The sequence below is a fragment of the Dunckerocampus dactyliophorus genome, chromosome 3, assembly GCF_027744805.1.
Source record: "Dunckerocampus dactyliophorus isolate RoL2022-P2 chromosome 3, RoL_Ddac_1.1, whole genome shotgun sequence".
In the NCBI taxonomy this organism is placed as follows: domain Eukaryota; kingdom Metazoa; phylum Chordata; class Actinopteri; order Syngnathiformes; family Syngnathidae; genus Dunckerocampus; species Dunckerocampus dactyliophorus.
This window is the reverse complement of record NC_072821.1, coordinates 20,731,328-20,746,562: the sequence shown is the minus strand read 5'-3', so window position 1 is coordinate 20,746,562 and position 15,235 is coordinate 20,731,328.

The following is a 15,235-nucleotide window of genomic DNA, read 5'->3' as shown; positions in this document are numbered from 1 at the left end:
CTGGGCCTGTTGGACACAGCGTCAGTCAGATACGTAAACCACAAATCTTGCCTTCGACCTCCTGCAACCAAGATCAATGTTCAAACAACAGGTGTTCAGATCTGGTCGCACATCGACTGAAAGCCTCTCTGGGCTTCAGAACAAAGGCAATCAGCTCAGTGGGACATGAAGAGGGAGGATCACACGTCATATGAAGTCCTCCAGAGGTCCGATGTGTCACCTTGCCACTTTACTGTAGATGAAGGTTGAATACCGAAAATTTCCTCTGCCCATGAGAAGAATGCAACATTTAGAAACAAAAGAGGAGATAAGTCTAAATTCCTTGACGAATGGTTTAGTTGATGCTTATCCAGGAACACAATCTGCCACGTTGAGTGACACATGAATGAGATCACAAAACAAAACAAAAAAAAAACATTTACAAAAATGTTAATTGTGACCTTTTTGTTTGTAACAAAGCTGAAATACCATCCTGGGGGGAGGTATATTAATCAACATTTACAGGCTTTCAAAAGGGCAGCAAGATCCTTATATGGATATGAAACTCAACATATGACTTACTTTGATTTATATATTTTTTTATGTCTCTCAATCATAACGTATGCAACAAGATGAAGTGCAAATGGGGAATCATAACTCAGATGTTGCTCTGAAATGAAACAACGACCAATTTTACCTGCATAAAGAATGCTGCTTGTTTAAATACACGTTTTTCTCACTTTCATCTTTTCCCCCCTGTGAGGGGTCACCACAGTGAGTCAGTCACATGAATGGTTTTGGTTTACTTTTTACACTGGACGCTAGGGATTGGTACCGAAAATTGTACTTTTAAAGGCACCGATCGAATTCCACCAGTAGCTGAAATAAGTCATACTTTTTAAGTACAGGTATATGGATCCAATAAAAAAAAGATAAAAACAATTCACCATGTAGCAAAACGTTTATATTGTACTGTATAATGTGGGCAATCTCCCACAATGGCGATTTTTTTTCTATGCCTCCGACGAGCACCACAACCTCGAAGTAGATGTCTTTTAAACACACATTGAAACATTAGCGACAACATGAAAGAGCTGTAGAAAGTTCTATTATCCATTAGCAAGGACGGCTTCACAGCTAATAACATGTAGCTTTATCTTCTTCTACACGCAAAGCCGTTCAGTGACCACAATCGCCCCCAGGCGTTCTTGAAATAGAAGTGCACATGTAATGCAGAAAGAGTAAAGCTAATTAACGGCAAAGAAGTTTGCTTCACTTTCATTTCCAGTTCGTATTACTTCAGTTTTGTTAATATTAAACCTTTATTTTGACGTCATTTTCTTTTGTTCATTTGTTTTAAACGTATTTGCCCTCCATGGACCCTCGTCACACAAGTTTTCCAGAGAGGAAAGGAAAGGAATAGGAGTGCGTAGAGCTGGGTTTGAATTGTAGTTAAGGGTTTCAATATTGTAAAACAACTGTGATGTTACAGTGCAGTTGGACGTTGTTTTGATACATTTGTTAAAGATTGTATATCGAGAGACAAATATCTTATATTGAAAAAAAATCTTAAAATTGTACATTAACCACATAAACACACAAAAGTACTGAAAATAGATACCTATCCCTACTGGATGACCCTCCTGACAGAACCCTGGCCAATAGTTGAACCCATACTCTCTGCCATGAAAGGCAGAAGCACGTACCATTACACCACCTGGTATGTTTAAAATGCACTACATTCCCAATTTTCACATGGCTTATGTTCCGAGACCACCAGCGAATGGCAAAAATCCACCAGTAATTGAGACCCCCATGTGTCTATTTTTGACACACGGCTTGCTCCTTCCTCTCCAAATTTTCCTGCTAGCTTGATGTTGATATTTTCCTCCAATTTTGGATCAACACTTGAAGGGTGAACGTTATAATTATTAGATGAGAGTCTGCTCGAGAACCCTCCTCCCGTCTCTCCTCAATATTTCACACACACTCATTAAATACATTTTAAATTATAAAACGTATAGCAGTGACATTTGCTCAGGGGACGCAGAAAGCCTCACCTGCCATGATGAAAAATACACAAAGGAATAATGATAACATAAAATAAATATTTAATAGTAATATTATTAGTGCTAATAATATTTGTCCATTGAACTGTACTGTAAACACATATTTTTGTATGATTTCAATCATTTCCAATCATTCAAGTAAAAAAATAGCTGAATTTGCATTTCCCAATGAAATGCAGGGCAGAAACCTAAGATGAGGCTGCTGCGAGCGTCTCCTGTCCCCTTAGTGTGCAAGACCAGCATACCATCTGAGTACACTCACTGAGTTGAATCTTGGCGCCTGCCAGTTTGTGTTTGTCAGCATGTCACCAAAAATAGAATGTCGCAGAAGCATTTCTACAGCCTGTTTGATATATTTAATGTAAGTGTGACATCATTATTTTTGCCAAACGGACAATACACTCCTGATCAAAATCTTAAGACCAGTTGAAAAATGGCAAGAATTTGTATTTTGCACATTTGGATCTTAATGAGCTTTTAAGTAGAGCTACAATATGCAAAAGCAAGAAGGGGGGGTGACACAAAAAACATTTGGAATTTAAACAAAAAAAATAAAATAAATGAAATAGGTTGTTTATCACCTGATCAAAAGTTTAAGACCACAGGCTATAAAAGCCAAAATCTGCTCAAAATGTTCATTTTCTGTCAGGCATTCACACTGTCATGCCCTCCTGATGGCTAAAGCTAAGAAGCTTTCTCTTTTTGAACGCGGTCGGATTGTCGAGCTGCATGAGCAAGGCCTCTCGTAGCGTGCCATTGCTGCTGAGGTTGGGTGCAGTAAATCAGTCATTCTACATTTTTTGAAAGATCCTGAGCATTATGGAACAAAAAGTCAAGTGGTAGACCCAAAAAAATCACACCTGCGCTGAGCCAGTGGATCCGATTGGCTGTCCACAATAACCATCGGACGGCATCTGCAGGAAAAGGGTTTAAAAAACAAAAAACAAATACAAAGACCTCGTCTCCTTCAACGCCACAAAACTGCTCTTTTAGACTTTGCCAGGGAGCATCAAACATGGGACATTGAAAGGTGGAAAAAAGTTTTATTCTCTGATGAGAAAAAATGTAACCTTGACGGACCAGATGGCTTCCAACGTTACTGGCATGACAAGGAGATCCCACCTGAGGTATTTTCACTTCCTGTCATTGCCCTCTACACTTCCCTGCCACCTCCTGGGTGCATTCTTGCTGTTGCAGGAGCACCTTCTCCGGCTGGAGGCGGGACTACTGGGCTCCTACCTCTCTGAAGTTGATAGACTGCACCTGGGAGACGCTGGATAATTCCTCTTGGTTTGTGCCACATGTATGGACAGCTGTATTCTGGCTCCTTGGACCTTAACCACATTTGTTGCATTACTGGCTTACCCTATTTTCTCCTCCTGAGGACTAAGCGTCTCCCAGAGTGTGCGCCCAGTGCTCCCAGCTCTCCAGTCTGATACCTCATCTGCCTTCCGCCAAGCCTTGGCGTCCATGGTGCTTTTTCTTTTCTGTTGCCTTATCCACGCACCATCACCTTTTGTTCGCTTAAGACTCTATTAAAAGACTCACTTGCTGCTCACCTGCCTCCTGCCTCTGCATCTGGGGTCCCACTCGTAACAATAACAGCACTCTTTTGGGCCATCCTGCATGTTCCCCTCATTTAAATCCCATAGAGAACATTTGGGGATGGATGGCAAGGGAAGTTTGTAAAAATGGCCATCAGTTCCAGACAGTTGATGCCCTTCGTGAAGCCATCTTCACCACTTGGAGCAATGTTCCCACTAGCCTCCTGGAAACACTCGCATCAAGCATGCCCAAACCAATTTTTGAAGTGATTAACAAGAACAGTGGAGCTACTCATTACTGAGTCCTACTGAGAACATTTTTTGTTCTGGTTTGGAGAGTTTTTTGTTATTTTTTTGAGCGATGGTCTTACACTTTTGATCAGCTGTGAATGCTGAATTGCGAATGTGTAGGGATTCACCACAGTTGTCCCTCGCCACATCACGGTTTAGAATTTTGAGGCTTCGCTCTATCATAGTTGTTCAAAAATATATTAATTAATAAATCACGCTTGGATGAATATGACCTATTATTAATAAAAAAAAAGAAGCATATTTAAGAAAATGTTATGTATTTTGTGCCTAAATTAAGCATTTTCAAACATGCACATGGCCAAATGAACAAAAATACTAGATTCCTGGCATTTTGAAGATGCATTCAAAGACGTGGGGCATTATAGTATTTTACATTGGTCACCAGGTATTTGGTGAGGCTCAAAAGCGTCAGACTTGATCGCCGGAACAAGGGGATTTTATTGCAGGTTTGAATTACCTAAAAAAAGGCACAATAATAATAACATAATAATAATTATTATTATTATTATTCTAATAATCAGAATAATAACATAGGCTACTGTTAAGCTAAAAGTCAATCTCTGTCCTCCACATGTCCGGAACACATTTATTGCAAAGCACACAAGTTTGAGTTATTTATATCTATATTACTTGTAATTATTTATGTCTTAAATATCTTATTTTATCTTATTATGTCTACTATATTGGGTAATATGAGTGTAAATGTGACTATAGGGTGTTATTTCCTGTTTAGAGGACTCCAATAATGTTAAAAATCGAATTTTGGACGCCGTAAAAAGGTTTTCTATGCTCTAACTATGAAAATATTTTATTTATAAATGAGGAATCCTACTTTGTGGATATTCATTTACTGGTCTGGAACCAATTAACTGTGATAAACGAGGGATTACTGTATATTCTTTTCTTGTCATCCAAATTCTTATAATGTTGAGCGACCGGAAACGGGTAAAATAGTCTCTTTTGGAAGTTTGTATAGTGGACCTCCTAGTTCAATCCCCCTGTTTGACCAATTTTTTTTCTGGAAAATACCCCACTTCTGAAGTTAAATCTGTCATGCAAAACGTCCCATGTGACTTTAGCATATGTTCTATGACTTCAGCTCATTGAGCATCTGAAAAATAAACTCCACGTTTTCTTTTTTATTTGATTTGTCTGCATTGTTTTGTGATGCTACCCCAGACGGGTAGAAGCAAAAAGATTTAAGTGTGATGAAAGACATGTTACATGTAAAAGAGGCATGTGTCTCTGCCCTGAATGGTCAGTAGTTGACAACAACAATAAAACACAATGAAGAACATTGGAAAAGGATTATGTGTCATCATGGTAAAGTTGATTTCAAACATGCTCAATGGATTCTTTTTAAGTTTTATTATACAGCGGGTGACTTTATATTTTATACATGCGTGACTCTTAGGAAGTTGCAAGCTATGTTGAGCCTCAGAGGTTCCATTTTAGTTTGCTCAACGCTAGATCAGGCTTGTCCTGAATCATCCCTTGCAGTTACTGTAGAAGATTTCCCATGATACCACAAACTCCTCTCTCCTCCATTGCCTCTGTTGAAAATGTCTATTGTTCTTGTTTCTCTCAGTTATTACACTAATCAACCCCAGGGGAAATTCAGTGGATCAATCTGTTGTATATGTTTTAGCGCATGCATTACCACATTCAAAGTCTTACCCTTGGTAAGCATGGCAATCAGTTGAGAATTTTGACCACCAGAGCGCTGATAAGAAACATCTCCAGACATAGTGGACATGTTGGACATGTTGGACATGTTCCATACCTTTAGGCGTAATACTCTAGTACTTTGTAAGGCACATGTCTGTGTCAAGTGTAGTATGGAAAGTTTTCGTCCAATTTAAAGGCAAAGTAAGCATCAATCGATCGGGCAGAGTCTAGTGTCACATTTGGACCTGCAGGTGGTGAGCGATATGAAGCGAGGGGATCGCCAAAGTCATTAGCATTCATCCTGTGGCCACCAAAGGTATCGGCACTGATGGAAGTAAATCCACTTATTCATGTGATGAATCTGTAATAAACTTAACTCAACCTATTCTCTCCCTTTTACTCACACATAAACCAAGACACACCATCCAAGTGATTGCTCCTTTTCTATCACTTCTCCATTAATAAAATACAATTATGTCTCCGAGCTTCTCTGTCGACTTCCCTAGAGCCTCCCTCTCTTGTCCTCCTCTCTTTGCCGGGCGCCGCTTCTCCTTCCCTGTCCTCACTCTTCTGCATCACCAGTTCTATGTCAGCCCTTAATTGTGTTTTGATGTTCTTCCAGACCTGCAATTGAGCTGCACTTTTGCCAGCCAAAACAGAACAGTCATTTGCCACTGCGAGGTTCCTTTGTCCTCCACTTTCACCCCCTATCTATCTATCTATCTATCTATCTACAGTGTATCTATATATCTATCTCTCTATCTACTGTATCTATCTATCTAAAGAAGACATCACAGAGAGGATGGGGTGGAGCAGTATCATCAACAATGTATGACGAGACCAAAGTCCTTCTCTCCCCTCTAGGAGCAATGTCACATGTAATCACTGTTAGATGACACACACACACACACACACACACACACGCACACACGCACACAAACCCACACACACAGTTTGTCCCAACACTCAACTAAGCCAAGTTCAGAGCGTAAATATTTGTGCTGTGCAAGCTCTAGACAGGCTCCTCACCTCAGCACTTCGCCACCAAATCATGAAATATTCAGAGAGCGAGAGACAGGAAGAGAGAGCAGTATAGCAAGCGAGAGAGAGAGAGTTCATATAGAACGGAATAAGATGGACTGAGGGTAAAAAGTGTGTGGGCAGGTGCCTCGGCGCTGCAGTAGAGGATCTGAGGGCAAGGAATGAGTTGTTTGGGGAAAGGAAGAAAGAAGAAAAGAGATGCAGAGGAAGGCGCTGAGGGAGCCGGGATGAACGAAGGCTGTGGCGAGAGAGAGGATCAGGCACAGAAGAGAGGCAGGCAGGCAAGACAAAACAAGAAAAAGCGGCAAATGGAGAGGAGGTGTGGGTTCTCTAAATACAGATATAGGCTGACAGGCAGATGAAATAAATAATAATCAGGCGGTACATGCACTTGTGGTGCACTTCAGTGGAGGAGGGATGTGAATAAAAAATTGTGAGGGGAACTAAGTTCTAAAGCTCAGTCAGCGGTGATTCAGAAGTGATAGCACCTCTGCAGGACTTCACGAAGCTTTATTCTGTCACAGGTCATCTTGCTTTGATGTTTGAGACACGTCCCAGCATCACATAGGTTCTATTTACCTACATTCTCACCTTGAATTGATCATTAACACAGTTGCATTCACATCTGATTGTTAGTCAAGGCAGTCTTAATGTTGAATGAGGAAGGCTTAATGCAAAGATGATTTGCATTGCAGATATGCTCGCACATCTCGCTTTTTAGCCGTGTTACTTGCCCCTACAAAACATAACAACCACCAAACACACGCCTTAACAAAAGACCATGCAAGTGCAGGTCTGCTTTGAATGTGAGTCTGCTTAGTGCTTAGTACCTTCCTGTGTTTGTATTCTTCTCGACTCACATTCTTCTTCTCTCAAAGGGGCTGTTTGCAACTGGCTCAAGACTGAATATAATATAATATAAGAAGAACCCCCACTGCCATGTGTTACCATCAGTGATGTGCGGTGAGTTTCATGGCTGGTGAGGCACTAGCTCTTTTGGCGATTTTTTTCATGTTGGTAGAGGCTGCTCATTAAGAGGATGACAAGAAAAAGAAGACACAAATTCATTTTGGTTAAAATTTTTTGGACATTATCTTCAAACACGTCTTAGTCCCATTTATAATTTGTTTTAATGAACTGAAAAACATTAGTGTTCTTACCTTTGTTGTCCGACCTCTTACCTTTCTTACCCATCTGTATATGACGGGGGTCGGCAATGCATGCGACTCTTCACCCTCCTTGTTGCGGCACCCTTCGCCGAGCACGGTGGCTATTTTTTAACACCGGAGCGGAGGAAATGTGCATTCACGAAAAGAGTTTAAAATATCCGACTCACCATAAGTCCGTGAATGCATCTAGACTGCGTTCTGACTGCTGATTGGATGAAAAAGGGAAGAGGAGGTAGTCTAGCGTGTGCAGTGAGGTAAGGGAGTTTTGTACTGACTTTGAAGCAAGTTACTACACAGTAAAAAAACCAACTAATGTAAGTAACGAGAGCACGGCAATATGTTTTATAATGAGAAGGGTGCTGCAGCTACTGTACGTCTATGTGCTCACAGTCTGTGACACGCTAATCGCCGAGGTGGTGACTGCGGTAGAGACAGGTAGTGTGCCACGGGAGTTGACTGTGCACCGACCGCCTGTGACTGCTTTGGGACGGGGCAGACCTCTCAGCAGCAACCGCAGAACAATGCGCGCTTTTATTTTTAAACAAAAACTGCACTCCTTGGGGGAATTTTGCCCATCATCCACAATCCTTATGTGAGACATGAACACATATGTCTTTCTCTTTTCTGTGCGTTTTAAAGCTATAAAAACAGATAAAAAGTGACAGCTCAGTGGTGCACGTAATGGAATACACCTTTGCCGTCTACATAGAGTGCTATTACAGGGATAGTTCCGATTTTTTTGACATGAAGTTGCATGACATCCCCATCAGCATTATACTCCATTAACAGTGACTTACCCCCCCATTTGGTCCCGTGAGTCCAGTTCTGGTTGGATTTCCGTGATGAGGAACGTAGTTCTGCTTAGTTGCCGGGTCATTCAAATCAAGAGTTTGGCTTCTCAAAACAATCTACGTTCAAAAGGGTAATACAGTACATTTGCATCATAGAAATGCCATGTCCCTCCTTGCGCACTGTCGCCTCTCCATTCTGCTGTGGAACACTAGGAAACAAGATGGCCACGTGCTCCGTCGCGGATGAAGATGGTACCATTTTCATCACATACACACAAACGGAGAGGCGACAGTGGGCAGGGAGACGGCGGGAGACAAATATAACGCCGAGCGATTTGTGATGTCTGATTTGTTTTTTTCATCCCTTTGAACACACCTCCAAAAACCTCCAACAACGTTTTATGGTTTTAAATACATGCTGTGACCATGTAGTGTAGTAACAGGTACATTCATGATAACATGTAATGCTTATACAGTGGTATTTTGCGTATTTCAGCCATTCTAAGCATTGCCGGAACTTCCTTGCTTGGCGCATAAATTTTACATAGCAAGGTTGTAGAAACGAACGCCCACACCTAGCATTAACTTTTCCAAACTCAGAAATAAAAATATAGCAGCAGTGGCGGCATCTCGAATATGTAGCCTTACCTTTTGGTAGTGTCTGAGGAGCTGTGAGCGTTGCTAGCCGGCTAGTAATTAGCCAGCTAGCAACTAGCTGGTGTTTTCTGGCTCAGTGTCCATACAACAGTAATGTAGTTCAATCAACGTAACAATGGTAATAACAATAATAACAAGCTTGCTTAATATGCATGTCACATTATATGTAAATGGAGCGTTGTTGCCGCTTTTTAGAGACTTTTTCAGATGCCTTTATAGGGGGAATACAGTAAGTATGCCCCTCACGTGCAGTAATGAGCTGGCTCTTTTTTCTGTTTTTAGATATTTAATATATTTTAAATAGAAAAGAGAAAGACGTGTGTTCATGTCTCATATAAGGACTGTGGATGATGGGCAGTTTTCTCCAAAGTCTCCAAATATCAGAAAAGTCTCAGACGACGCCAGGAAAAGTCCCTGCATTTACCACTAGTCGCTGTAGAGTAAAAAAAGGGTCGCCAAGACGGGTTTGGAAAGTCGCCAGATTTCACGAGAAAGTCTGCAAGTTGGCAACACTGGGCTGCACATGCAGTTTGTAAGGAGGGGGAAGCCGTTCACTGATGGAGAATACGTGAAAGAATCTTTCATAAAAAGAGTATCTATTCTCTGAATTAAAAAATGAACAGGAAATTATTGAGAAAATGAAAGAATGCCTCCCTCTGCAAAGACAGTCACAGGACCAATAGAACAACAAACATCACAAACAGGCAAATTGATGACATTAATTCAGTGCAGGCGTAAACGGTATTAAGCAAACAACACTGATATGCAGGTATGTGAACTCTGATGGGTTTTTTTAATGTTACAGTTCGCTACGTTTTAATTTCACACAAATACGAGAACCACTCAAAACAGCTTACATAGTGAAGTGATTAATTAATTTCAGAGTAGGCCTACATATGCACGCTGCACTTCTTAGGTAAAATTTTTAAAAAGATTCCAAACTTTAAAAGTTTTTTAGCTGTGTTTTGCGGCTCCAGACTATTTTTTTTCCTGGAAGAGTAAGCAAAATGGCTCTTTTGATGGTAAAGGTTGCTAACCCCTTGTATATGAAGTACATGCACGCTATCCTTCTCCAGGAAAAGTTCTGATACTTTTGTTCTGATGACCTCCTGGTGAGTTTGGGTATATAATCCTCCATCTTGGCAGAGAGATTCATTCATTCAGGAGAGCATAAAAATATCTTGCATTTGACTTACTGCTCTCCACTGGCTTTTCATGTCTATGGACGAATGGCAGTGACAGGCGGCTTCCAGCTCGCTCACGTCCCTGCCCCTCAGGATGAAGTGGTAATGCAAGTGCCTCCTGTATGATATTTTTTTGTATTTTACTTTATTTATTCTCCAGTTAGCAAGAATAATGATGTCACATTTTACATTAAAGACATTACACAGGCTATAGACAGTCATTGTGCAAAGTAAATGTTTTTGCAATATTATAATATTGGCAACATGCTGACAAACAGGCACTGGCAGTCAACATGATCCACCTAAGTGTGCACTCACGCTAGGGCTGCCAACTCCCTGAAAAATCAATCAAAATCAACGACCACCTTTTTGGCAGGGCCAACTGACCTGATATTTTGGGGTGGGTTTTTGCTGTTATTGGTGTGAAACAATTGTTGTACCATTTCACACATTTTGTAATATTTAAATTTAATTTGATGCATGTTTTAGAGTAATACGAATAAATTGGGAATTAATTGTTCAATAATTTCTTTGGTCGTTGAAAATAACGCAGTTAACTAAATAAAATAATAATTTAAATATCTTTCTGATAGAAATCGTTTAACGGTATAAATTCAGCATCCAGGTTTATCATCCAACCTCCATCACTATTAAAGTTACTTGGACAAAAAGAAGGGATCGGTTTTGTCATTGTCTTTGTTTTATGTTAGTGGCAACATTTAAATTGTACTTTATTTACAAATCAGATTAATACCAGCCGCTCAAACAGTGTGGTCATTGTCTTGATGCTATTTTGTGGTCATTTGTCGTTAAATAGAGAGAGGCATCGTGTCTGAATCGAACTCTTATAAAAATACTAATAGTTTAAGTAAATATTATTTGGAGCTGCTCAATATCAGCTGGCGACCTACTTGTAGCTCACAAGGTACCTGTTGGAGACACCTGTGATAGCTGTACTCAAAGTTGGACACACTATGTGTTTATGTTAAACATCTTAGACACACAACTAGTGTTTGGAGGACAAGTCATAATTATTATAAATGACAACAAGAGAGCAAGGTTAAGTGACACTTTAAGAAAGTATTTGTACTACTAAGTTAGCATGCCCCCTGGACGCGATAGCCATTCTCCCATAGGAAAAAAAAACGAGCTCCGAACTCACCGCATCGTTTTAAAGACTAATTGTCACTGTGGGAAAAAACCCCCCTCACATTTGGAGTCCGAAGACTGGAAGCTAGGCAGATAACTCTAGTGAGTTCGCTAGCTGTCATCAATGCGAGGGAGAGGGACAGCCAGGAAAAGTGTGTAAACAAAATGCCAGAAAATTTCAACGACAGTGAGTTTCATCAGGGAGCAATCAGACACGCTGGTATTGATTGACTTAGCCTGTGACAAGCTGTCATCAATAGACTCCACATTTTACAGTTTTTATTCATAGGGTAATAAGGGAGAAAGTTCGTCCCTTGTCTGCTCAATATGGGACGGGTACTTTTATTTCTAAATACAGGATCATTCTGTTTTTCAAAAGACAGTTGGCAACCCTAACTAAGCCAGAAAAGACGCTCGCGGCAGCCTCAGCTTAGGTTTCTGCCTTGTAGTTGATCAGGAAATGTACAAATTCAGCAATTTTTACTTTTAAAAATGTTAAAAAACTATTGGACTCATACAGAAAAGACATTTAGAATACAGTTCAATGGACAAATATTGATATTTATTTTATTTTATCATTATTGTTTTGTTATTTTAGCCTCACGGACCTCTCTTGACTGTACAGCACTGTATACCATTAGTGATTAAGAACAAATTGAAAGAAAAAATGGCTACATTTTTCACAATTGCAAATTAAATTGAGTGGAAATTGTCGTTCGGCCCGAATAAGATGACCGGTGTTCGTGGCTGTCACCGTCTCATACACGCTTGCATGTCCGTGGTGCGTGCGCATGCACAGGAGCGGTCCCAGATAGGCAACTAACAATTGGCAGTCATGCTGTTGTTACGATAGGCGGTACATTCAATGATGGATAACTGGTTATTAGCAAAACTTTGCCAAATCACTCTTATTAGCTGACAGAAAACATGGCTAGATGTGTGTGTTGCATGCAATGTTTGCAGCACGTTCGATATTTAGTGCCCTATAGGGAGCCGTTGCAAACATGTCCCTTTACACAAGAGCTGATTAAAAAAGTCACGGATGAAATGGCCATATTAAAAAGATGGTTTGAAAAAAACTGATTATCCTTGAATCTAAGTGAAACTAAAATAGCAGAAAGGACATGTATGACCAAATACAAATAGACGGAGTGGACATTGAAAGGGTGAACAAAAATACATTTAATAATAATAGATGAAAAAATTAGCTGGAAATCTCACATCAAAAATATACAACATAAGGTGGCCAGAAATACTACAATATTTGTTTTTGATCAAATGAAGAAGTATGATGTATTCACTTGGAAATTGTGCTAACTGTAGGCTACCTATACTTAATCATTTGCAAAGCTGTACCGAGACATTGAGACATGTACTAAGACATTTGCAGTTTGATTAAATGAATAAGAAATTGAATTTTGTTTTTAACAATTGCCAAGTTGTTTGGAGGTTTGCCTATGTTATTTAGAGAATGCAATTTCTGATTCAAGAAATGAGCCAAACCAGTGGAGAAGAACTGTAACTTTGAATGCTGGAGTGTGTATCCTGTGATTGACTAGTGACCAGTCTAGAGTGTGCCTCGCCTCTCTCCTGAAATCAGCTGGGCTAGGCTCCAGCTCACCCTTCACCCTGAACAGTACAAGCGGTAAAATAAATGAATGAATGAATGGTTTGAACGTAAAGTTATGTGCAACTCTAAAGGCATGTTTTTGCTGAAAATGTTGTGAAAATTCTGAATTCAATTTCATTGTACAGTCAAACCTTGGTTTTTACCGTTTTCGACTAAAGATTTTCACCAAAATTTGGCCTCGGTCCTCGTACACCGTCTCGGCTTTGTACAATATTGCGCGTAAGAATCTCTTGCATTTTACCTTTTGGCACGTCAAATCTCGTGGTATTAAAGATGTGGATGGACTACTCCCAGCATTGCTTGTTTATTCAGCCATCTTGGCTCACATACTCAACACCAAATCTTGCGATACTTACGTATACACAATAGTAACTGTAGATAGCTATGGTTGGGCAAAAATCATGCAATTACACCCATTTTATGTCCTGTTCAAGGTTGCGGGGAGCCTGTCCCAGCTGACTTTGGATGAGGAGGACTAGCACTGGTTGAAAGTCAATCACAGGGCACATATATCGCACTCAAATTCACACAATCACTTGAGTGTGAACTAAACCCACACTGCCTGGACTCTGAAAACCCCTTTCAAACTCTGGCATTGCGAGCCTCTCTGGTTACGACTGGGAGCCCCATACTGCCCAAAAACCTGGAGCACTTTTTGGGGAGTTTTCTGCTCACCTTAGACTCTGTTTACGCTCTCACTATAGGAATAAAACATCAATTAATTTTGCCTTTGACATAGAAGTCGGCTTAGCAGGTTTGTTTTTCTTTTTTGTTCTTCAGCTGCTACACCTCCCCTGAAATCCATTGGTGCCTCCCAGGGGAGGCCAGCCTCACACCTTGAAAACCCCATCAGTTACTCAAGTACACCAATTTCAACCAACTCAGCCAGTTGCCAATATATGCCTATAATGCCAATATAATCAATGAGCAAGAGAAATTTGTCAGAATAGTTTGTATGTCCAATGCACAAGTTAATCTATGCTGTTTTTGCTTGTATTTCGAAACGGATAAAGTTCATAAAATCCAAGGATCCTCAAAGGAGCTCCTTAAATTTATGACGACATAAATGCAATGCAGCAAATCATGCGACATCAGAACATCCACAGAGGATGTACTAGAGGTACTCACTTTGCAAAGCAGCTGTGTAGATAAATAGATACTTTATTAGTTATTACATACATACTGTACAGCATGTGCATCTCATTAATTCATCTTTCCACCATTCAATCCGGCGGCTGCTGTAAGTGTTGTGAACAAAAGCATATGGTGGCAAAAATATATATATAAAAAAAAAACTGTGTGTTTGTTGAGTTTCTTCCCGAATGTTGGGGCATTTAAGGTATTTTTGATTAATTCTGGTGTACCATTCAGATCAATGTACAAAGAGACATGTACCAATGTTCTGTTCTTAATAATAATAAAGGATAATTCAGTGAAACCTCTAAGTAGAAAAGGCACACACTTGTATACAGTATTGTGGAATACATTAAAAGACATGTACTTAAGCCCAGATTTTTTACTTCACACTCCTAGATCTTATTAGTTTGGGTGACATAAAGACACGACACCACTGATGACCCTTTTTCACAGTACATTAACACAACTGCTGTGGGAAGCCAGGTTTAGACCATTTTCACTAACAATTCCATCTCTGTACAAACACAGCTCGACAGAACTGCAAATGTGCTCGTTGACTCTTATATGAAGTCGCTTGCTCTATGATGCACTTAAGACATCACAGACATCTCGTGAATTGCTCAATTACAGCGAAGGTGTCTGCCAAAAACTGCTTTCACTCAACAGTGTGTGAGAAACATATATGCAATAGGCAGGCGGAGATGCATGTGTAATTCTGGAGCAGCAATTTATAGTCAAAACTGCTTGACAGTGTCAAGATGGGACTACAAGGGGTCTGGTGAGTATATATAGAGTGGCTGTCAAGCACTGGAAAATGAGGCAGTAAGGATATATTGCTTTTTTTAAGGGCTAAAATAAGCTTGAGTATATAGTATACTATATATGTATTTCTCCTTTAAATTGCT